Genomic DNA, 26,575 nt, shown 5'->3' with positions numbered 1-26,575 from the left:
GAATTGAGAGCAAGTGCCTCTGTGATAAACTCCCCAATTTTGGGATTGTCTTTATGCGGTTCTATCATACCCTGTCACTGTTCTTCTTTACTAGTCAAATTGCTTTGAAGTGGCAATTACATTTGCTGGAAGTCTTACTGGAGTTTTGCCAACCGGGTTTCCGCTTGTTGATTGATGCTGACTTGTTGTAACTGTTGTTCCAAAAACAAAATCCTACCTTCTTTTTCTTTAAGTAATAATTGAACCTTTGTTGCTTTATCAATAGTTGTTGAAGCATATGCACCTGCTACCTATGAGAGCCTAGTTAGATTTGCTGATGGGTCTATAGTGGGGTCTTTCCAAAGAACATCCAGAGGTTCATCCTTGGGAGCGAGCACAAAATCCAACTTTCTTTTCTTTCTTTGCCTTCTGACGACAGCCTTATGTTTAGGGCTATAGAATATGTCTACAATCTCAAATGAGGGAGCAATAGGAATGTGCTCCGTTTCCTGAGTATTGATAGCCCTTTCTATTACCATTTTTGTGGTTGTCTCTTTTGGATTTGTCGATGGATTTGTGCTTTCTTCTTCTGTGTTAAGTATCTTATTAAAATTCTCCCATTCCCCTTCTAGATCAATTACGAGTGGCTTTATTTTCTTTGTAATAGGAGTGGGAACTTCAGCTTGCTTTGTAGACAAAGCCTGCTGATCAGACCTTGCTGTAGACTGAGCTGTGTCTTTTATTGACTCCTCATTCTTACTGTGTTCGCCCTCAGATTGATTTCCAGACTTTTTAGCTGATTCTTTTTCAAAAATTGTTTTGGACTTCTCTTTTGAACCTTCACTTATGCTAACACTAAGAGTAGGCTCCCTTAATGGTTCAACAAGTAATTGGTCTAATGGGACCTTAGATAACCTCTATTTTCTGTAATTGTCAAAATTTTGGAGACTTTCTTGGTCAAAAACAATTCGTGTTGTATGTTGGACCTCTCTGAAGGTGTTTTTTTGCAGAAAAACATCATCAAAGGGATCTTCTTCATGAGAAAATACTTTTATTTTAACCATTGTAGTAAAATTACTTACAACACCAAAGGGATCATATTGCCTCCCTAGGAACTTTGGTAGTTGTAAAAATAATACATTATCAACTTCTTTGAAAGCATGACCTAAGTCATGCAATGCAAATGCTCTGCATATTACAGGAAATTGGGGCCAAATGGCCTTCTTGGAATCTTTCAGTACTTTGCTCATTCCCCCCATACCGCAGGTCTGATAGGCTATCTCCCTATCCATCAGTTTGTCAGGGACGTAAAGAGGTAGCACATGGGGTGAAGTAATGATGCCAAACACTCTGATATATGTGAAAAATTCTTCCCCAAACCATCTTGCACGGGGACAATATCCACTTTAGCTTCTGGGGAAAACCTTGGGGCATCTCGGTTGTAGAGCATTTTATAAATCAGGAGCATAACTCCGTGACAAATTTTGAAGAAATATGGGATGAAATTGGATTCCCACAATACTTTGTGATATATCTGAATGGGAAGTGGGCTCTGGGCAGTCCATTTCCATCCCATAATAGGGAATTTGGAACCAAAACAAATTGCGTCCATAACATAGGCACTCATAAAAAATGGAGGGTAAACCCTCGAAGCAAAACTTCTTTTAGTTCTGTATCCTAAAATTGCAGTGGCTAAATTGTCTAACAGGATTTGAGCCCAATTCATTATTATGGTGTTGATGGCCGCATCCACTAGAGGTAACAATTATGATGAAAATTTGTTGATGTCTGGTTTACCAAACAGTCTACATAACATTGCGGCGGAAAAACAGTAAGGGGAAGAAAGAGAACCAGTGGCGTACATACCATTTTTATCTTTCTTCAGTCTTTCCTCATTGGCAGACCAATTCTTTGTGCATTCTGCCAAGTCTTCATTCTCCTTGGCGAATTTCTTGACAAATTGCTTGTTGTAGATGGCTTGGGGTTCTGGTAAGTGGTACATAAGCCTCAGATTGTTTGTAGTAAATGACCCCATGACCTCCTGACTTTTCGTCTTGAACTCTCTATTGGATATGTCTACGTGATCTATAATCCATTTCACCATGTCAGTGTAGGGGAGTATCTTGGGCCTTGTAGCAATGCAGTGTAGAAACGAGCATGCAAGTTCAGTTAGGGATGCATCAGAAGAGCCGCGTCCATCCGCTGTAACTATTACTTCCATAATTCTTGGTTGCTCCTCTTCCAACAACTGATACATAGCTTCCCACGTAGATGTCCCTGCATCCCGACTACAGGTAGTGTCTGTGAATAATGGGGTCATTTCTGACTTCTCAGACATGGGAGCCTTACCTTTCTTCCCCATTTCTTCGTGTATTATGCTTTGTGTTCTTCTTAAATGTTGCAAGCAAAGAGAAAAAATATGATAAAGATGATAGTTAATACATGAATAATCAATAGAAGGACGAAAATAAGGTGACGGGAGGTCTTTAATTCTGAATCACATCAAAAGATATCAACTTGCGTCAAATAGTCCTTTACACTGATCCTAATCGTTTTTAATAAATGACCACTAATGGACCGTTATGCTAAACTTTAATGTTCATAACTTTGCATCGAATGTCAGAAAGTACTTCTCCTAGAACCCTAAGCCCTTCGAATTGCGATAAAAGCAATTTTGCGATTTGCTTCGCAATATCATAGATCGCTATATCGCAAAACCTATTTTCATTAAAAACCATCGTTACATGAGCTGTTGCGATATGCGATTTGCGAGATGCTATCACATTTCACGATATTTGGTTATGTTACATAAAGTAGCGCCGCGGTATTGGAATTTGTGATGTGATGAGGTTGTAAGCTTCATGATCTCGCATTCTCGCGGATCGCATTTTCAAGGAGTAACTTTTATAAGGGATGTCCATTGTAACCTTTTGCGATGCGAGAATAATCTTTTCTAAAGCAGGTTTTTCATGTTTTCCTTAATGTTCATGACCTTCCGTTATAAATTTTTTCTTAGGCCTTATGGTCATGTAGCGCCTTTTATAAGGAAACTCGTAGTTTGTGAAGTTTTATGCGCTTGGAGTATGAAAAGGTAAATTTCCATGTTTTAGCAAGTTATAATTTGACATTTTTATTTTATTCTAAAAATAAGAAAGGCATGATTAAATGCTAAGATTTGATTTTTTGGAAGGGTCCCCTTTTATTAATGTTATTAATAATACTAATAAATTGGGGGGGGGGGGGGGGGGGGGGTTGTTAATAGTCACAACAGGAGGGCACTCAGGATTTTAAAAAACTTACCATAGGATTAAGAAGTATTTTTCTTGGGATGGCCTTAAATATAATATTCAAAAGTTTGTGGTAAAATGTTTGGTTTGCCAAAAATATAAAGTTGAAACAATTAAAACCCCAAGTCTATTATGACCTTTATCCATTCCAAGTCAACGTTGGGAGGAGGTTGCAATGGATTTTATCACAGGTTTACCCAATTCCGAAGGAAAGAGTGTCATCATGGTGGTAGTTGATAGACTTACCATGTATGCACACTTTTGTGCATTATCTCATCCATTTAAATCCAGTATAGTTGCTACTGCATTTATGGAAACAATTCAAAATCTACATGGAAACCCAAAGACTATTGTAAGCGACAGAGATACCATTTTCATTGGAAATTTTTCAACAAAATTATTTTCTTGCCTGGGTACTCAGTTAGCTCATAGCTCATCTTATCATCCTCAATCTAATGGGAAAAATGAGATAGTAAAAAAATGTTTGGAAGGATATCTTCGTTTCTTTGTATCTGATAAACAAACACAATGGGTCAAATGGTTGCCTCTAGATGAATGGTGGTATAACACTTCCTTCCAAACTGCAACAAAAATGACCCCATTTATGGCACTTTATGGATATCATCCACCATCCATCACATCATATTTAAGAGAAAATTCTAAGGTTCAAGCAGTGGAATATCACATCGAGCATCAACAACAAGTTCTCCAAGTCTTAAAGGATAACCTCACTTTGGCGCAGAATAGAATGAAACAACAGGTAGATCAACATCGCAGTGAAAGAAGTTTTGATGAAGGCGATTAGGTATTTCTACGGATATAATCATACAAACAAATGCCCCTAAAGCAAGATAAGAAGGATAATAAATTATCACCAAAGTATTATGGTTCGTACAAGGTGTTGCAAAAGATTGGTACTATGGCATACAAATTGGAACTTCCTACAGCTTCCCGAGTGCACCCAGTTTTCCATGTTTCATACTTAAAGAAGGTTATAGGTGACAAGCTCCCAATTCAAACAATATTTCCAGAACTTGACAAATAAGGAAAAATTATATTGATACCTGAAGCAGCGACAAAAACAAGAACTCGATAGGTAAGAAATTGATCAATTTAGAGTATCTCATCAAGTGGAAGAACTTACCTGCTGGAGATTCCACATGGAAGGATAAGAATTTTATACATAAGTATCCAGAACTACTCAAGCATTGAGGACAACACTTTTCTAAATGAGAGGGGCATGTTAGGTCCCTATAATACTAGTGTATTCCCTTATTAGTATTGTCATTGTCACCCCTTATTGTTATTGTTGTGCCCATGTTGTCCCCATATTGTTATTATTGTGCCCCATAGAATCCCTCTATTGTTATTGTTGTGCCCTTACATTATTATTGTTATGTTGGCTCTGATTATATTGTGACCCCTTGGACTCTTATATATAGAAAGGAGGTCTTGTCATTTGTATCATCTGAGAATTTTTCATTTGTGTAATGTAAAGGAGGTTTCTCGCTCGAAGAGGATCTATCTTTTCTTCTATTTTGTGAGTTGGTTGCATAATAGAGACCATTTCATCAAACTTCAAGGTATTTGTAATGCTACCTATTGCAACAACCAAACTATCTATCTTTTCTTCTATTTTGTGAGTTGGTTGCATAACAGAGACCATTTCATCAAACTTCAAGGTATTTGTAATGCTACCTATTGCAACAACCAAACTATCTCATGAATCTAGTAGAGAACACAACAAACTGATGCACTTATCTTCATCTAAAATTTTTTATCAACATAGAAAAACTGGCTTATCGCAATATTAAAGGCGTTCAGATGCTCTGTTACCGAGTATCCATCCTTCACCTTTAGGTTATACATATTTTTCTACAATAATAGTTTATTCACCAGAGACTTAGATTGTGTTATGAAACCAGCTCACAAAAGGATAGAAAAGATAGATGAATGCCTTATAAATAAGCCTATTCAAGGGGAAAACCTCCTTTACATTACACAAATGAAAAATTCTTGAATGATACAAATGACAAGACCTCCTTTCTATATATAGGATTCTAAGGGGTCATAATATAATCAAATCCGACATAACAATAATAATGTAAGGGAACAATAATAACAATAGTGGGCTTCTATGGGGCACAATAATAACAATATGGGGACTACATGGGCACAACAAGATAATAAGGGGGTTGTACTAATAATAATATGGGGTTACACTAGTAGTATAGGGACCTAACAAGCCCCTCTCCTTCAAAAAGTGTTGTCCTCAACGCTTGAGTAGTTCTCGATGCTTCTGTATAAAATTCTTGTCCTCCCATGTGGAATATTCAGCGGGTAAGTTCTTCCACTTGATGAGATACTCTGAAATTGATTGATTTCGTAGCTGTCGGGTTCTTGTTTATGTGACTACTCTAGGTTCCAATATGATTTTTCCTTCCCCGTCAAGTTCTAGAAATATTGCTTGAACTGGGATCTTCTGCAACATTTGAATGAGAGGCCACACTTCTTCATCCTTCTAACATTCATCCCTTGCTTCGTTTATCCAATCTAGTTGGATAATAGAAATATCACAAAATAATGCTTCCACATCCTCATCCTTTCTTGAGAGTGCATCTGCAACAACATTTTTCTTCCCATTTTTGTAGATTATTTCAAAGTCATAACCCAACATATTTGTGACCCATTTTTTATGTTCATCTAAAGATAATCTTTGTTCTAAAAAGTATTTAAGACTATCATGATCCATTATTACCTTGAAGTATCTTCCTATTAGGCAAGGTCGCCATTTATTAAGTGCATGTAGTATTTCCAACATTTCCTTCTCATAAATAGATTTCTTGAGATGTAGCCGAATACCCAATCACCTACATCAAAACTTTTTTCACTGCGACGTTGATATGCCAGTTGTTTCATTTGATTCTACACCAAAGTGGCATTATCCTTTATAAGTTGGAGAACTTGTTCTTAATGCTCGATGTGATCTTTCACTGCTTGAATCTTTTTCTTCTTGATATCTCCTTCTATCTTGAGAGTTTGAGGAGTGGTAATTTCTTCCGATGCATTACAAGATATGGTCGGATTCATTTCTTCACGCTTGATGTGATCTTTCTCTTCTGGAACATTTTTCTTCTTGATATGTCATTCTATCTTGATAGTGTGAGGAGTGGTAATTCCAGCCAATGCATTACAAGATATGGTCGGATTCATTTCTTCTTTATCGATGTGATCTTTCACTTCTTGAACCTTTTTCTTCTTGATATGTCCTTCTATCTTGAGAGTTTGAGGAGTGGTAATTCTTGCAAATGATTTACAAGATATGGTTGGATTCATTTCTTCTTTCTCTAGGATTGGTTCCTAGTGTATATCCTCTTCTTTTGATGTTTCTTGATCCTTTTCTTCCTCCTCTTCACAATCAATGTAAAATAATTTCTTCTCAGCACACTTATGACCTTTAATGTATTTTTTTATCACAATTGTAACAAAGTCCTTTTTCTCTTTTTCCTTCCAATTGTTTTGGTGTCAAACTTGTAGGTTGTGGAAGGCTAGGAGAAACAACGCTTTCATATTTATAGCTGTTGTTGCAAATAATACTGAGAGAGGGGGGGAGGGGGGGGCACTGAATAAGTGTTATTCAAGTCAACAATCTTTTTCTTTTCTTACTCAAATTCATATACACTACTTCAATGAAGGTAACTCACGTGTGCACGCAACTTTGTTTAAGGAAACAAGCGTATATCCAGCAAACTAATGATTCTGTTAATTCATCATATGTTGATATTTAATCTGAGCATCATTACTTTATTAAACATTAAACAGTAACCATGTGCAGTTAATAACAGAAAGAACCATCAGACATAAGCATCACACATGAACACCATGATGTAAGGTGGAAACCCAATGTGGGTAAAAACCACCTGTTGTTGTCGTCTCTGTCTTCTTTTAATAATAAGAAAATTTGGTTACAACAATGTACTGGTGCAGACTCATACCAGTACACAGGCTTCTACCTGCAGAAGGCTACAACCTTCTCTTGTTCTCCAGCTTCTACTGTAAGGGAGCTACAACCCCCTAGATCTTGTACTAGCCAATATGTTTACTAGTATGTAGGCACTGACCTACAAAAGGATACAACCTTCTTTCTTCCTATAGGTACCACGTTTCATAAATTTTCAGACTTCATACTCATGGAACACAACACCATAATCTGAAGGCCACGTTTCATCCAATTTTCACACTAGACCCATCAACAACATTGAAGCACAAAATAAATCACCACTGCAATACAACTATTGCATTACCCAATCATTGAATACTCAATCATCAATCTCTGAATCACCCAAAAATTGAATCACTGAAGCCTTGTCATCAAAACAAAGTCACTAGAAAACATATCAGAACCCAGAACTCTGCAACGACATTCAGAACCAACTGTTTCCTCAAACACCATGCATCAAAGTGCATACACTACTTCGAAGAGCCAAACCAGCATGTATACGCAACTTCACCAAAGAGAACCAACGTATATGTCATCAAATAATTACTTATAACTTCACTGCACTTCCCGACTTCAGACATGCCCAAATCATCACATATAAAAGGATAGTACATTTGTTAGCAACCAGATCTAGTCCATCAAATCACATAAAGATAATTCATTATGATCCTGATCCATTATTAGATCTCATCCATCATCACTAAAGCAAATCAATCAATCTGAACACTATTATCAGAATGTAGTCATCAGAACATGAAGCAAAACCCATAACTCTGTATCAACAACAAGAATCAATTGTAACTTCAAACATCATAAGGTATACGCTACTTCGATGTGTCGAACCTACGTGTACACACACTTTTACCAAAGTCAAACAACGTATACATCTATAAATATTCATTCATAATTTTGTAGCTGTTCCAGACTTCAGTTATACCCAAATCATAATATTTACAGAACAACACGTGCGTCAATATATAGATCTAGAATAAGCATTATCAAACTATATAGAGATGATTCATTCCAAGCCTTAAGATCCCGATCCATCATTAGATCTTGTCCTCCATCAACCACTGAGATTCCTCCTTGGCTCAGATCAAGCAAAGCATCATGAACCCATAACCTACATGCTGGATCTCACACTTCATCAAACATTCAGAACTTGCTTCCCATGGCCTAATGATCTTCTCCTCCTTATATATTTTTAGGCCTTTTCAATACCATGGACCAAAACCACTTAGGACCAATACCTTGGACCAAATACCTAGGGTCAATACTTCGGACCACATACCATGGACCAATACCATGGACCAAAAACTTAGTTTTCCAACATGTAGACACTTTCCCTTTTGTGAAAGTGCATGTGTATGTTATATGCTCCTTTTGGTCTGTTAACCTGCATGTATACATAGCTTGGTCAAGGTGAACCTATGTATACCCTTCTTTCTTCATTCCTTTTATTCTGATCTATAAATCTTTGTTGTTAACCTGTTGCACTATGAGCCGTCATCTGAGAGAGTTTCCCTTGTACATTACTTCTGAACTGATTCCTGTATTTTGTCACATCTATAAACACAACCGCCATGCATGCTGTCACTTCTGATATCTCTTTTGTAGATTCATCTAGTTATCATATACAAGTGAGTTGTTCTGCTACAAGTGGGTTGCCATCAAGTACAACACATACATCATAATGCCAACAATCTCCTCCTTTGGACTTGATGGCAACCATGTTGGTGTTGTTTACTGTAAGCTGTAGAAACCGTTAGAGATAACAAGCAACACCAAAATACTCTCCCCCTTTGACATCAAGGGCAAAGAGTTGACCAAGAAGAAGAATTTCATATCTGAACAGCTGAATATAGACATTGATCATGCTCCCCCTAAGCACATGATGAATTTTTTGATTAAACTCCCCCTTTGTACATGTTGAGATGCACTATATCATCCATGCTCCCCCTGAGCACATGCAGAGTTTGCAAGAAATATTTTATAAAAGAATAACATGACGCTATAACTCAAATATGTGAGGATGACCTTCCTATCACCAATGACTCATACATACATCCATCTCCCAACCAAGTGGGGATATACCGAATTTGACTCATCCTCCCAACTAAGTGGGGACATAAATCACTGAAATATATCAATTATAACATCATCCTTCCCATGCATAGTGGGGTTACAAATTACATCAGGGACTTATCAAAATACTACAACAGACAGAGACAAATTGTTACATCATGGGTATTTATAAATCTTTTACATCAAATGATATACATGACATTTATAACAGAGACCAAATATCTAAACAAGACCATGACAGTCATCAACAACTATCATACACAATGTTTGATCTGCTCCATAAGCATCTGTCAACAAAATCCAGACCAACAACCTGTATATGTTCATTAGTGAAAATATCATCAACCTGTGACAATGTATGTATGCATATAGATATCAACTCATCCTCTTGATCTCATCAAGGTCAACTCACTTCATTTAGTAGAAAGAGCTTTATCATAACCTTCCATGAATCAACTCTGCATATGTCATACAAAATCATTCACATCATATCATATGTGAAAAACACCATAGTCATCATATCATCATCAAGATCGCATGATCTTTCACAAGGACCCTTAATATATCAACCATGTATCATCACTAGGGAACATCCCACACCTCATAAGCATCAATCATCATATAGGTAAGAACTCATCATCATTATGTGTCTAAGGAAGCCATGTCTTCAACTAGCTATGTCTTCATGCGACCTGCAATAACACCATTATCTTGGCCAACCAACAATGCAACTTTTGAGTAATCATACTGTATATCCATCAAAGAGATAGCACTATGTATCTAGAAAACCATGAGCTCATGGTCATTTGTCAATATTTCTTGATATCATCAACATCAACAATCCTCAAACTTGTGAGAGCCAAGAACTATAGGAATCCTGCATCATAACTGCACCATATGATCTTTATGCATCTTTGAAGACATGATGACAACAACATAAAAGAAATAAGTGGCTCATCATCAAATAATGAAGTTGTGTATTCAAGCTTTGTACTTCTCCTTGTCCTTATGAAGATCACCATGTAAGCAACATATATGTATTATATGCATAATCAAAAAGTCATCCACAATCATCCATAAATCTGATCTGAATACCAACTATGTGACCCAAAGTATCATATGAGATTTCATCATGGGCAATTCATAACCGTAACATAGCAAGGTGTATCATTTAGCCATATGAGCATCATCATTATTGATTAGGTACCAAACACTTCTAATCATAATGCCAACAATGCTTTATTAGAAGCATAACATGTTCTCCCCCTGAACCTGTTCTACCTGTTCACTGTCATATTTGATCTTTGCATAAATCAATAAGAAGTATCAAGGCATCATCATCAATCAGATATACATCAAGTTATCAACAACTTGTTAGGATCAAAACACTTCTAAATAATATCCACAAATTGTAGACAGAGAATATAATTGATAATTGTCTGAATCATATCACATCAGTTTTCTTGTGACTGTCCCACAACATTTTTCTCAAACTTCATATACGCGATTGTGCAGCTTTGAACTCACGTATATACGCGACTTGTCTTCATGAAACTTGCATATGAGGTTTAGAAGATTGAAGTTTCATACTTTCAGGTTCTCCTGAGTCTGTCATGTCTGTACATTGTTCCATGCCACATTTTTCTAACCGTATTGCTTTCTTTTTCCATATCTTTGAGTGTGATGATGTTTTCTCCTTTTGGTATGGTGCCCGATATTTTCTCCTGCATTCCTTTGCTATGAGTCCAAACTTTTTACATGCATGACGTCTTACATGTTTCATATTTCTTCTATAGCAGTCAATGGCTTTGTGACCAAACATATTGCAAGAAAAACAATATCCCTTAAAGTACCTGGAAGCTGATGATCTTTTTGAGTGGTGATTTTGAGCCATTCTACTTCTGCATCTTGCTGCAGCATGTCCAAGATTATGACATGTAAAAAATTTAACATTATTAATTTGAGGAAATAACCGACTTTCACTTCCACATTTAGGAGTAAGAGATTTTCTTTGAAGAAATTATTTCCTTGGTTGTTGATGGGGTTGACCTCTAATCTTCTTGTTGAGCATTTCAGGTTTTTCATTGGAGTTCCTTGCCTTAGCTTGTGAGCTATATTCACCCTCAATAGATACATGAAAACGAAGACCAGATTTGATGGTAGGAGACCTTTGACTACTAAGAATATCATCCAAAATCTTAGTAGCATCTTGAAATCGTAAAAGCTTATCCTTTTCTTCTGATTTACCTTTTAGTATATTTACCTCAACCTGACATTTCTCTTCCTTTTCAAGATACTGCTTCTTCATGATTTCTTCCACTTTTCTTCCTTCTTACATCTGTTGCCTTAATTCAAGAACTTTGTTTTCTTATTTTTCAAGAGCTTGGAGTAGTTCTTTATTCTGCTTATTTGATTTTTCAAGATCTTCTTTTAGCGATAGGATCTTAGCTTCAAGACTTTCATAGCAACTGGATCTATCTCTGAGTTTCTTGATTGTTGTGTTCCTTTCATTTACTTCATTTCTTAATGATGTCAATTTATCCTGCATCTTTTGACATTGATCTTCCTTTTCCTTGAATTGCTTCCTTACTTTGTTTCCTTCCTCTGGTTGAGCTTTTAGTTTGGTAGCTTCTTCTTTGAAGGCACATTCCCTTTTGTTCAATAGATCTTGTTGATCTATAATTTTTTGTGTAAGCCTTTTAAATTTTGCCTATATTTGATATCTTTATTCCTCACCCATAAGCACAAATCCAGTTGTTTCGCTATCACTTTCATCATCTTCAAATGGGTGGAGAAATGCATCACCAGAGTATAACAAATTGATACCTAATAGATCTTTTGCTTGTTCATCTTCATTCTGGGGTGATTCTAAATCTAACGAGTTGCTTCCACATATTCCCCAATCGATTCTCCCACTGTCATAGTTCCTTTGAGATGTCTTCTTCTTCTCTGGCGCTTTATTCCTCAGCTTCTTTCCCATTGTTCTATGGATCTCTTTCAAGCAATCAAGCTTCTGCCAAAGGACCTGCTCTGATACCAATTGTTGGAAATAATACTGAGAGGGGGGAGGTGAATCAATATTAGTCAAGTCAATAATATTTTTCTTATCTTACTGAAATTCATATACGCTACTTCAATGAAGGTAACTTGCGTGTGCACGCAATTGTGTTTAAGGAAACAAGTGTATATCCAACAAACTAATGATTATGTTAATTCATCATATGTTGATCTTTAATATGAGCACCAGTACTTTATTAAACATTAAACAATAACCATGTGCAGTTAATAATAGAAAGTACCATCACACATAAGCATCACACATGAACACCAAGATGTAAGGTGGAAACCCAATGTGGGTAAAAACCACCTGCTATTGCCGTCTCTGTCTTCTTTTAATAATGAGAAAATCTGGTTACAACAATGTACTAGTGCAGACTCATACCAATGCGTAGGCTTCTACCTGCAGAAGGCTACAACCTTCTCTCATTCTCCAGCTTCTACTGGAAGGGAGCTACAACCCCCTAGCTCTTGTACTAGCCGATATGTTTACTAGTACACAGGCACCGACCTATAGAAGGCTATGACCTTCTTTCTTCCTCCAGGTACCACGTTTCATAAATTTTCAAACTGGATACTCTTGGAACACAACACCATAATCTGAAGGCCACGTTTCATCCAATTTTCTTACTGGACCCATCAAAAACATTGAAGCACAAAATCAATCACCACTGCAATACAACTATTGCATTACCCAATCATTGAATACTCAATCATCAATCTCTGAATCATCCAGCAACTAAATCAATGAAGCCCTGTCATCAAAACACAGTCATCGGAACATAGAGCAGAACCCAGAACTCTGCAAAAATATTCAGAACCAACTGTTTCCTCAAAAACCATGCATTAGAGTGCATACGCTACTTCGAAGATCCAAACCAGCGTGTATATGCAACTTCACCAAAGCAAACCGGCGTATATGTCATCAAATACTTACTTATAACTTCAATGCACTTCCCAACTTTAGACATACCCAGATCATCACATACAAAAGGATAGTACATGTGTTAGCAACCAGATCTAGTCCATCAAATCACATAAAGATAAGTCATTATGATCCTGATCCATTATTAAATCTCATCCATCATCACTAAATAAAATCAATCAATCTGAACACTATTATCAGAATGCAGTCATCTGAACATGAAGCAAAACCCAGAACTCTGTATCAACAACAAGAATCAATTTTAACTTCAAACATCATAAGGTATATGCTACTTCGATGTATCAAACATGCGTGTACATGTGCTTTTACCAAATTCAACCAGCGTATACATCTGTAAATATTCATTCATAATTTTGTAGCTATTCCAGACTTTAGTTATACCCAGATCATAATATTTACAGAACAACACATGCGTTAGTATACAGATCTAGAATAAGCATGATCAAACTATATAGAGATGATTCATTCCAAACCTTAAGATCCCGATCCATCATTAGATCTTGTCCTCCATCAACAGCTGAGATTCCTCCTTGGCTCACATCAAGCAAAGCATCATGAACCCATAACCTACATATTGGATCTCACACTTCATCAAATATTCAGAACTTGCTTCCCTTAGCCTAATGATCTTCTCCTCCTTATATAGTTTTAGGCCTTTTCAATACCATGGACCAAAACCATTTAGGACAAATACCTTGGACAAAATACCTAGGGTAAATACTTCGGACCAGATACCATGGACCAATGCCATGGACCAAAAACTTAGTTTTCCAACATGTACACGCTTTCACTTCTATGAAAGTGCATGTGTACATTATACGCTCCTTTTGGTCTATTAACCTACATGTATACACAGCTTGGTCAAGGTGAAACTGCATATACCCTTCTTTCTTCATTCTTTGTATTATGATCTGTAAATATTTGTTGTTAACGTATTGCACTGTGAATTGTTATCTGAGAGAGTTTCTCTTTTACATTACTTCTGAACTTATTCCTGCATTTTGTCAAATCTATAAACATAGCCGCCATGCATTCTGTCACTTCTGATATATCTTCCGTAGATTCATCTAGTTACCATATACAAGTGAGTTGTTCTGCTACAAGTGTGTTGCCATCAAGTACAACACATACATCATAATGCCAATAGCTGTGAGGGGTAGAATTCCTTGTTGCCATAATTTTTATTTCCTTTTTCTTGCCAACATAAATGCCTTCTCCAATGAATTAGGTTCCCAAAGATGAACCTCACGTTGAATGTTATCCTTTAAAGTCCCTATGGAGACATCAATCCTCTGCTTCTTTGTAATATCATTTTTCCTTATATTCAATTTTTGAAAGTCCTCAATGTGCTTTTCCATTGAACACTTTTGTTTGAGCTTTATCAAGTGGTTGAAGAAGGTGTTTCTCTTTGTATCCTCATAATATGCTATCATTTCCTCCGTGAAAATTGATCACGTAACAAGTGGTTTATGAGAACAAAGCCCTTTATACCATAAAAATTGATCTGGTTCTAAATATGAAGATGCAATGCGTACCTTTTTTAGCAGTTGTACCTCATGTAGATCAAAATATTTCTCCATCTATAGTATCCAATTTACCAGATCCTTGCCATCAAACTTCCTCATATTGCATTTTCTTGATTTTAGGAGCTCGATTTTGAAACAACTGTAACTCTATAATTTCAGATCTTCCAATTCTGAAATCATGACCTACAGTAGCCCTCTGATCCTCTTTCCAATTCCACTAGTTTGATCAAAATTTGATTCTCCAAGAAAGAGTTATGAACAATCTCCCAAGATGACGTGATTATATACCTTTTCAGAAGATCGAACTTGTATGAAGTGCCATGTGTCACTGTTTTGACCTTGGATTTAAAGATATACATAGAAAACTACAGTCTGTTCTCTTTCTGCAACTTCCTACGAAATTTCAATCTGATGCTCAGAGAGATAGTTATGACGATTTTCCCCAGGTCACCTATTTGGGATGTAATTAGGGAGCCTACAGAAACCCTAAATGTCTTATACTGTATCTCCGCAAATATAGAAAAACAAGATCTGAAATTCGAGCTTGAGATTCCCCATGATTTCGACTCAAATGGATTTTAATTTCAAAGTCTGAACCATTGTAGAAAACAAATTATAGCGAAATTTCCATGATGACCTATTTGATATGAAATTCTGGAGCTTGCAAAAACCCTAACTTCCATAGATCATATATCCTACAATATAGCGATAAAAGATCTAACATTTTGGCTTGAGGTTCAGACCGATTTCAGCTCAAATGGGTTTTTTGTTTAGCTTCTGAACATTACAGACAAAAATTTATAGTGAAAATTACACAATGACCTATTTGGAGCAGCGAAACCCTAGAATCCAAAGCTCTGATACAAAATGTTATGAAACCAGCTAACAAAAGGACAGAAAGGATAGATGAATGCCTTAGAAATAAGCCTCTTCAAGGGGGAAACCTCTTTTACATTACACAAATGAACAATTCTTGGATGATTCAAATGACAAGACCTCCTTTCTATATATAGGAGTCTAAGGGGTCATAATATAATCAGAGCCAACATAACAATAATAAGGGCACAATAATAACAATAGTGGGCTTCTATGGGGCAAAATAATAACAATATGGGGACTACATGGGCATAACAATACAATAAGGGGTTGTAATAATAACAATAAGGGGTTACACTAGTAGTATAGAGACCTAATATATTGGTAGAAAGTCCTTAACTTGTCCCACAAAGCCTTCGTTGTAGCTTTCCCTGATACATTAAACAATATTGAATCTAGGATACACAACCATATTGTACTCTTTGCCTTCTTATCCAACTTCATTCAGTCTTTTTTTCACATTGTCATTGGTTTAGTACCTGAATCTATGGTGATCCACTAATCTTTATCCACCAATAGATCCTCCATCTTGAGATTCCACAGCTCAAAAATTTTTCCATTGAATTTCTCGATCTCTATATTTCCACTGTTTTCCCTCTTCTTTCACCACAAGAATCAATCACGAAGATCTCCCATTGTAACAGGGTCTACCATAAACCCGAGCAAAACCATTAGGTATCAAAGGCATCCCCTTGAAGCCGAAACAACTCTGATACCAAATGTAGGTTTTAACCCTGTACAAAAATTAACTACAAATGAATTCTTCAAATATAAAAATATACAATGGTGAGAACATAAAACAATTATACAAAGAGATTTTTCCCTAGATCCTAAAACCAAGACTACCAAATTGATTTTTCATTATATATATGTATGTCTAAGAATTCATAAACTCCAATCGATTAACCCTTGATTAGAACTTAATCGTAGTTCCCTTGACCAGATCTACAAAATACCATGGGAAGAAAACCATTATGCCTAAAAACATCTGCAAAACCCATGCACAAAACCATAGGTAGGTTCGCCCAACATATTTGGGTCTGCCCACCATTGTTGGGCTAGTCGTGGAAAGAATATGACACACACCTAATAGATATTCAACTATGTTTGAACATAGTAAAACTGTGGTTAAACGATGGTTAATCATGGTTAAACCATGTTCAACCATAGTCATTCATGATCAGCCATAGTCAAACCATGGTCAATCATAGTCATACAATCCTTAACCTTTGTCATTCATAGTTAAAGCATAGTTAGTGATGTTTAAACATGGTTAACATGGACAATTTTAGTCAATTGTGCTCAACCATAGTCAAATAATTGTTACACATAGCCATGTTCACCCATGGTTAAACTATGGTCACCCATAGTGAATGTTTAATAATATTAATATTAATATTCATATGGTTTAAAACACATTGGTTTACTAACGTGGTTGACTTTTTTGGACTCTGTTCAACTATGTTTCCCTATGTTTGAAAATCAACACTCTTCAACTTCAGTCAAACATAATCGCCTATTATTATTATTATTGATTAATATCAATAGTCAAACATAGTCAACCACATTAGTCAAGCATATTCAAACAAAGCCAATCTTTATAGTCAGTGTTTAAATAGATGACCATGATAAAACTTGGTCAACCTTATGTTTACCATATTTAACAATAGTCAACCTTGTTCACTCATAGTCATCCTCAATCAATGCAACTCAACCATATTCGATTATAGTCAACCATGATTGACCAACGCCAAACATTTTCAACCTTAGTCAACTAAGGTCATCCTTGGTTGGTCATAATCAAGATTTAAAAATGTTTAGTTTCAATAAATTAATATTAATAAAGTTGAATAATAATCATAATAATAATAATCACATTCTCATGTTGAAATGGAACATAAATTTATCCAACGTCACAATGTGACAAACATTGTCGCAATTTACATTACATTGCAATTTAATTAATACCATAATGTGACATTACAAAATGTGGTTGAATATGTGATCTCGTACTTAACAACCCCGCATTATCTTTAGAATTAGGAGAAATATTAATGAAATGCGAAAAGAGAAAAGCCGAAATGCGAAAAGTCGATATGCCGAAATGCGAAATGCCAAAGAGTTGAAATGTGAAATGCCCAAACCAATATCATAACACGTCAAAAGTCGATATCTTATTATGTTAATTGATGGATGTCGATATCACATTTTTTTAAACTCCAGTATTTCTCTAATATAGATCTCGCGTCTATATACTTTTCGGAAATCGAAAATCGTTGAGCTATGTTATATCCCCCTGATACTGAACATCAATAAAATATTTTCCAATATAATGACAAGTGTCATCGTCATGTGAACAAACTTTTGGAAAATAAACGACCATTCTACATAGTTCTAATTTCAAGATTTTTTGATGATTTGTAATAATTTTGAGTTAATGTGAAAGGATTTCCATAAAACTCACATTGAACTTATATGACTCTTTGCATCCTTCGAAGCTATTGTTGCTTATCTTGGTTTGTTTATTTATAGGTGAATTCTAATAAAGAGTAGTTAAAGGACATGCCAATAATAATCAAGGTGAGGAGGAAGTACATAATACAATAAGAACCAATCTTGCCCCCTGAAGAAGTTTCTGAGATGTCTCCATTGTTTACAGATACTACATGCCCTCCGGATGTAGGTTTTGCATCCTGGGAGGTGATATACAAACTATTTGAGGATGAAAATACAAGAATAATTGTGAAACAAACTACTACTATTGATGATTCTCCTCCAAGTAACAGCTCTGCATGGAATGACGTGGCCAATTCATTTCTTCACAAAATTGTTGCCCGCCCCAAAATTCTACCATATACAGATATGGTGAGATGGGTTGTTGACCATCTAGACATTACGGACAAAACGTTTATAACTCTGAAGAAGACAGTTATTGGGTCTTTAAAGCTAAGGATTTAAGGAAAATGTATCATCTACCTCAACCTCAGAAGAAATATGATAAGCAATTGGTCCAAAAATTCATGCAAGAGAATCCAAACCCTGCGGATCTAAACAGAGAATGGAGAAGGCACCCGAACAAACACAAGTGAGAGGATAGGGGTGTTAGCACCTAAATCTGCCTTAGGCTGAAGGAAGGCAAAATTCAGGGTAACCACAAACCACGCTCAGTCTGGTAGCTAGCCCTACCAGAACAGGAGAGGGCTCTCTCCGAGTCACGCTTAGCGAATAAGTAAATGGAATGGTCTGAGATGACTAACAGTGAAATATTTATCTTAGGCTAGTAAGTAAATATGGATACAAGAAGCAATTTTTTATGAATGACTGAGTTTCTGGGATGGTATGGGACCAACGGACAACAATGAGCAGAGAATTTAATACAAAGGCACAGATTACTTCGTGAGGCAAGACAGGTGGAAAGTATAGCAATTTAGTTTGAAATAACGCGGAGTGGAGGAATTTCTTAGGAGGGTGAAAAGGGCATAAGTACATGAATCCTTTTCAACAAAAGAAGAACACTGAACATGAAATTTTCCCACAGGCAGAGCAATAAAAATGAATTCTACCTTATCTAACTTAGAAAATTTCACTGGAAATGAATATGAAATGAACTGTGAAACATTACGAAATACATATGAAACATAAGAGACACATTTTCTACACTCACAACCACATGAATCTCATGAAACAGAGCCGCTGCCTTTCATTAATCCTCTATCAAAATATACAATGAAGAACTGAGTTTCTTTCCCACAGTCTCACAGAAATTACAAGCCAACCAACCCTTTGCAACTGGTTTTCATACAATAATAGACTATTCCATGAGGAAATAGAACGACCAAGAGTTGGGGAGTTTTTCGAATCATTACAAAGTGGAAGTGGAAAGCCAACCATTACTTACAGGTGCAGCGTTACAAAAATGACAAATGGCTTGGGTGACTGCTCGCCTTCCTTTGTCACTTGGATAGAAGCCCACCTTCAGTGAAAATATTTTTTAAACATTGCCTTAGTTTTCGAGAAAAATATAGTGTGAATGAGCGAGCCCACTTGGAGAAAGTCGCGAATCGAAATTTTGCGAAACGTTTGGCCTTTTTCTCTATATGCACGCTCCCAATTCTATATGCACCACGCCACTTTGGAGGCTGTTTTGAGGCACATGTAGGAGTCCAAAATGTACCAAATTGTGCTTTTTGGAAAGCATGGCCAATCTACTTTCCAACCCAAGTGGAATTTCTTAATTTGGTGCTCATTTTCCCCTCCAAATCTTCATTCTCCCAAGACTACTTCCTATGTGTCAAAATAGGGGCAGAGAGGTCATTTTTTGAGTGTTTTTGACCTCCTAGAGACTCAAATCATGCCAAAATTTCTTTTCCAAGCACCAGTAGTTGTTATTTCGCATGATGAATCCAAAAATGCAAACCATTTGTGATTTGGAGCTCCCAATCCTAAGCGCCACGCCAGTGGCGCGGCGCACAGGGAGAAAAAACCTGTGTTGTGACCAAAAATTTGCCATGTGACCAAAATTGCCCCAAATTTCTTGAAATTTGGGCTGGAGCTTCCTTATCAAGTGTTATGCTAGGCCAAAGAGGCTTCAGCCAATATCTGAAGTCGATCGAGCTCCCTTTGCCTCTTTTGCTTCTTGATTGCCTTCCTCAATTTCGCCTTCAAATTCCTGATTCGGGCCTTGCATACTTTGTTTCACGCCATGTAGTGGAAATCCATGTGTCTCAGTAGTGCACAGTCCTTGTCAGCCTTGTCCAGCAACCTATCCAAGTGCATGTTAACTCTCTCGAGGTTGACCTCCCAATCCTCATTAATCTCTTGCTCCAATGACGTGAGCTCAACTCTTCTCCTTTGTGCAGCTTGGCGATGCTCACGAATGTTTTGTAGCTCCATGATTTCTTGCTGAGCCTCAAGCTGTTTGTTCCTCTGCTCCAGATATTTCATGTTCCACTTATCCCTCTCCAAGTCAAGGGATAAGGCTTCGATCTCTGATTTTTGCTCCTGGATGATCTCTTTGAGCTGTGCACTTGTTGGTTCTGTATCTGTATCATCATCATGAAGGAGAACGAATTCAGTCTCTCATTCACCTTACGGCTCACCTGAAGGCCCCTCATCATGCATTGGCTCCTTACCTCTATCCTATACCTGTAGTGTTGATGTCGGAAGCAAGGCCCCTTCTACCCCGGGTGGAGATAACACTCGCTTTTCTGCTGCAAACAAATGTCTAGCACCCCTCTGATATGTGATGAAAACTGGCACATTAGCAGTCTCATGGTGCTCATACCGACGAGAAGGTTCACCCTCATGCTTAACCTCTGATAATACCTGTGAAGTGCTGAAGAAGTCGTGGGAGATGAAATCATCCCAAGTAATTCTCTGTAATCCCAGCTGATGAACCACCAAAATCTTAATAAGAGCAAAGTGATAAACACTGTTAAGTTGCTGCTGAGGGGTCTTGTGCTGCATGAAGGTGTTCATCCTCTCTATGTTCCTACAAATGAAAAATGGGATGTTCATCATCCGTACCCTAGTAAAGTGCATGAGCAACCTGATGTGATAGGCATATAGACGAGAGAACCTCCCCTCACAGCTGAAGTACTTCATGATCAACTTCATGAGTGGAGCATATTCATCTTTCAAATATCTGAATGGAAAGACTCTTGTGAGATGCCTCAAGCAACTAGCCTTAATGTAAGGCTCATAATGTTTCCGATCAACTTTCTGTTTCTTGTGCCATGGTTCTCCAACATTCGGTATACCGGTTGCTAATGAGACAGTTTTGGGTGTCAGTGTGAAGGTGACCCTGGCCAAGATAGAGTGATCTCCATGTAGGTGAAGCACAAAAATATGGGCCAACTCATGATGAACTCGAACATTAGCCACTCTTTGACAAAATTCAAAACATGATAGATGCTGGAAGCATGACATGGCAAGAGGGCAGGCCTGCAATTCAGTGAGGGTGGTTGGCTCATCCCTAACATGTTTGCCACTCTTGTGATGTCTCCTGGGAGCCTGTTCTTCTGAGGATGAATCACTTTGTGTCTCCATCTCATACTCTGATGAATGCTCAGATGCCATGACTGTTGTGTGTATTGTACTTGGGCTGCCCTTTGATGATGGTGTGAAACTAGGTGTTGTTGTGATATCTGCCACCAAGGGGAACAATGAAAAAAGGGAGTATTAGGAGGGGAATAATATGATGGGAATAGGGGTTATGGGGAGAAGTTTTGTTTAGGGATATGTAGGGGGGTTTGGGGATTTGATAAGGTAGGGTTTTGGGGTGTTATGTTGACAAATAAGAGGAGGGGATAGGGAATGGAGTTTGGTAATATTTTAGGGTAGGGGTAATAGGGAAAAATGAGATAGGGGGGAAGGGAAAAATGGAGAGGAGGGAAAAGATGAGAGGTGAAAGAGGAGCCTTGGCATCAACACCACAATTTTGCAACCCTAGCAACAATGGCTTTGGTGTTTTCTAGTGGTTGGTTTTATGAATTTTAGTTGCCACTATAACTAGCCATGAACCACCATAACCTTCACAAAAATACATGAGCCATCGAGATTTAGAGCCTACCTGTCGATTTGAGGGGTTTCAAAGGCAACTTGAGGCAATTTGGCACGATTTCGGGCCTTTGTGGGTGTGCGTCGTGCGACAAACCCAGTGCGCCACGCCCTTGTAAACTTTGCACTGTGGGGTGGCTCTGTGTGCGCCGCACTCTGTATGTGCGCCGCGCCCCTCTGTGTGTGCGCCGCGCTCCTGAAAACGACTCCAACTCCCTCCAAACGCGTGCTTTGCACTCTCAAACACTTTGCTATGTTTCTCAATAACCTTGATTTGCACAATGACCTTGTTTCCTTGTGGAAATTCTTATATAAAGACTTTGAAGTCATGGGTTAAATTTTTTCTTCTTCAAAAACCCACTTTGCTAATGTTTCCTTTTGACACTTTTCACTGACTTAAAGCAACACTGAATTTCTTTCTTCCCTTTGAATTTTTAGCTAGAATGATGAAATTTTCGGCACTTTTTGTAGGGGTTGCATGACAAGGCATTTGGCCACGGAAACCATGACTGCATCTGAAGAAATCAATTGACGACCTTTTGAAAATTTTATCACAAATGACACACTGTTTGACTTTTTCTTCAAAAGAGAGTTTTGAAGAACAATCGAAATTTGTCCACATGACGATGAAACTCTCTGAATCATAACTTGTAAGGGACCCACTCTGGCCTGCATGGCTTTATTGGACATGGTTGAAGACAAAATTGATTAGTCCCTAGACCTAATTATCGAAAATGACTTTTGTCTATTAAAGAACCAGACCTTGACTGTCATGGACTTTAATGATCATTGACAAAAGACCTAAGCCAGCAGGAGCCAGACATGAGGGGAAATGATTAGCATGAGCTTTTCCGTCAGATTATGGCATGCTCCTAGCGGAATGCAGCTGGGTAAATGGAGCGGGACTCCTAAAAATGAAATTCATAAATTGTTTTGATCTCTGACGGAGCACTGACCAGGCCGACTCTAATAAGGGGTATGTATTCATTAGCCTCTATTGTTGGCCCTTTCTCTCATATTTCTACTATGTTATGTCACCTCTATGGTTATCCAAATACGCATAAATTCTATGAAGGATGGGTGCCAATGATAGAAGCCTCTACTGATGGCTATATCATGGATTGGATGACTATATAATCCAATGATTTGGCCACCCAAACCCGCAATTACAGACAAAAGCACAATTTTCTTGAAATAACGACTCCTCCTTTCTTTATGAGTGCCTATGTCATGGGCATAATTTGTTTTTCTTATGATTTTCCATCTCTTGGATGGAAATGGACAAACCAATTTCCTATTCCTATATCTATTTATCTCAATATCCTTTGGGGAACCAAATACCATGCTCACTTCTAAAAAATATATCATGAGGTTATGCTCCCTATCCACCAAGAGGTCTTTGGAAGAAAATACCCTAGACTTACTGTTGAAGCCAATAAAGACCTAAAGCCTATATGAAAGTGGTTTAGGGAAGAGTCATTTACTTACATTCGAGTTTTTGGTAGCCTTGTCCATTCTCATGTTTTGCTCCTTTTTGTCCCAGATAAGTTGTTGGCCAAGGAATTCACTTATTAAACAATTGATAAGGGCTTAAATAAAGTCCTTAAAGATGCCAACAAATTCGCCTAGCCATGCTTTCCCATCTGCTGTGGTACCTATGCCTTAGAGAATTTCAATAATTCCTTAATTCAAATTGAACAATTAAAACCCTTTAGTTTTCCAACCATACAAAACAGGCCATATGACCCTCATGGCATAGCGAAAGATGTTACAACACAGGCTAAGCTCAAACTGTTTTCAAGCGAGCCTGAAAAATTTGATGATTTGTTTGAAATGGTTCCAGAGTATTATATGGTAGAGAAATTAGCAGCATATTGTCTAAGCCGTGACGAAATGACTAGATTCAATCAATATCATCAGCTAAGAATAGCCCATTTGCCAGAATCCCTGTTAAAGCAATTTCGACAGAACTCAAAAGTTTCAAATGAATCAGATTCCTCCTCAAAAGCTCCAATTGTTTCCCAAGTCGCTAAAATAACTACTATAGCTTTTGAGAAAAAAAGAAAAATTAAAGAGGAGTAGAAATTAGATGAAGTATGGGAGGAGTTCAACTTTATTTTGACAACATAAGAAACTTGGGTTATAGGTATCTCAGTCTATATACAAGTAGAGCAAGCTACAATCAAAAGAGAATCAGAATAGGTTTGAGAGACTACAAGGACAACCTTATTTACTATTTAGGCTTCCCAAGGGAATATTATTCCTAAAACTCCCATGAATAACATTAATTCCAAGATTTTCAATCAATCAACAGTTGTCAATGATATGGAAATAATTATTTCATTCCTTGCTAAAGAGATAGTCCTCAAGATTGAATAAATCCCATCTTTGGACATATTTTACAATCCAAAGCATAAAGTAGTAATGAGAAGGTCAAGGAATAAAAGAAATCTAGAAAAATAGTAAGTGGTAGTTACAAATGAGACTCCTTTTCAAGTTCTTTGGAAAGGAGATCAAACAACCCTTGACGAGGAATTGAACAGATTATCTCAGTTCGTAGGAGCTTATGCTAGTTCTACCATTGATAAAGCCGCAGAAATACAACTGCTAATGAAAGAAAAGGATCAAAGGATTGTTCAATTAGAACAAACTTTCCAGATTGAAAAGCAAGTGATTGAGAAGTAATGGCAAGCAAATATCACTGAGTTGCAGAAAAACTTTAATGATTTAAAGATACAATTTGAATATGAAGTGAAGGACAAGGATGAACAGATATTGCATCTACAACAAAGGATAAACTTGCTAACGAAAAATCCAGATATAAATGAATTCCACAAGGAAGCATCAGAACTAGACATACTCCTAACAAAGAAGAAGGCTATCTTCTGTCACAAATTGCCTTTAATTCATGACTTGTCAAAGACCAACGATTCTTTAGTAAATCAACTATCTGATTTGAGGATGTTTTATGAAGATAACGATGAGAAAATTTCTGAGTATATAGATTGGCAAGATAGTGCTAAGGGAAGATCATCTAATCTTCCTCGGATTAAAGAGTCATAGAAGCATATCATTTTTGGTGATTGGGACATCAAAATGAAATGGGCAGAAATGGCTATTATCTAAGCCATAAATCTTGCCTCAAATTTCACCGAATACATCACAGATACCTTATTGCAATTCAATCTAATTTAGGAATGCCCAAAGGACACCTTGCCAGATGTCAAAGCTTTGAAACAATCTTGGCAGGAAAAATCTAAAGGGAAGGTTCAAAACATTCAAATTTTATCTCAAGAGAACATTGAAAGTTATTGGCATTTTCTAGTGAAGCCTCATAGCGAGTGGCTCGTGCTGTGGTGTCTCTCGAATGCAACAGTATAGTTTCTCCCAGCAGTTAGTGATGCAGTGTTTCCGGGACAAATGTGCATGAAACCGTTACATCCCCCCAGCTAAAGTTGATCACGGACATATACAATGTCAGAGAGTATATGAAGAATCAATCTGGAACTTAGTCAAGAGTTCTTGTTACAACAGATCACTAATTTAGCTGTCATTTATCTTAGCTTAGTTTGTTGAAGCTTTTTTAAGACTTTTATTTTAATTTTACTATTTTTTGTAATATTAATAGGTTATTTAAACCCCTTTCATGCATTTAGAAAGGGGTCCATAATTTTGAGAAGACAACTTTGAAGTTGCGCTATTGTTTGGTCCAAAGTTATCTAATTGAGAAGTTAAGACTAAAAGCTATATTTTTCATAAGCAGAGCACTAATGCATTGGGTAGTATTATCTTTGTGATATTGTTATGTATTATTGAATTAGATAGAGAATCTCTTATGCATTATTTAGTTATATAAGTTTTTTGAAAACAATTAGTCATTATCACTATTGATGTGCAGGATTGAATTATTTGTGATTGTGTATGAGATACCAAGATATTTTTATGTGATTGCATTTTAACTAACTAAATTAATTAACTATTTAATTAATTTAGTTTATCATATATGCTTTCTTTTCATTAAAGTATTGAATGATCTATATTGTTATTTACTCTGTGAAATATTTCTTTGAATCACATACAAAGATGTGTTATCCCAAGAAATAAGTAGAATAAGTTTATTTGGTAATTTTACCATTAGCTATAAAATCATTTCATCATTTCATTCTGTTACTATATTAAATCTCTTTAAAACAAGAAATTGGTCCCTTTATACCCAATCGGACCCGCAAATTTCAACGAAAATGGAGTTTCTTTAAGCTCT

The sequence above is a fragment of the Pinus tabuliformis genome, chromosome 6 (genome assembly GCF_031772625.1).
Source record: "Pinus tabuliformis cultivar Carrire ecotype Pingquan chromosome 6, CPIR1, whole genome shotgun sequence".
In the NCBI taxonomy this organism is placed as follows: domain Eukaryota; kingdom Viridiplantae; phylum Streptophyta; class Pinopsida; order Pinales; family Pinaceae; genus Pinus; species Pinus tabuliformis.
This window is presented reverse-complemented; position numbering follows the sequence as displayed.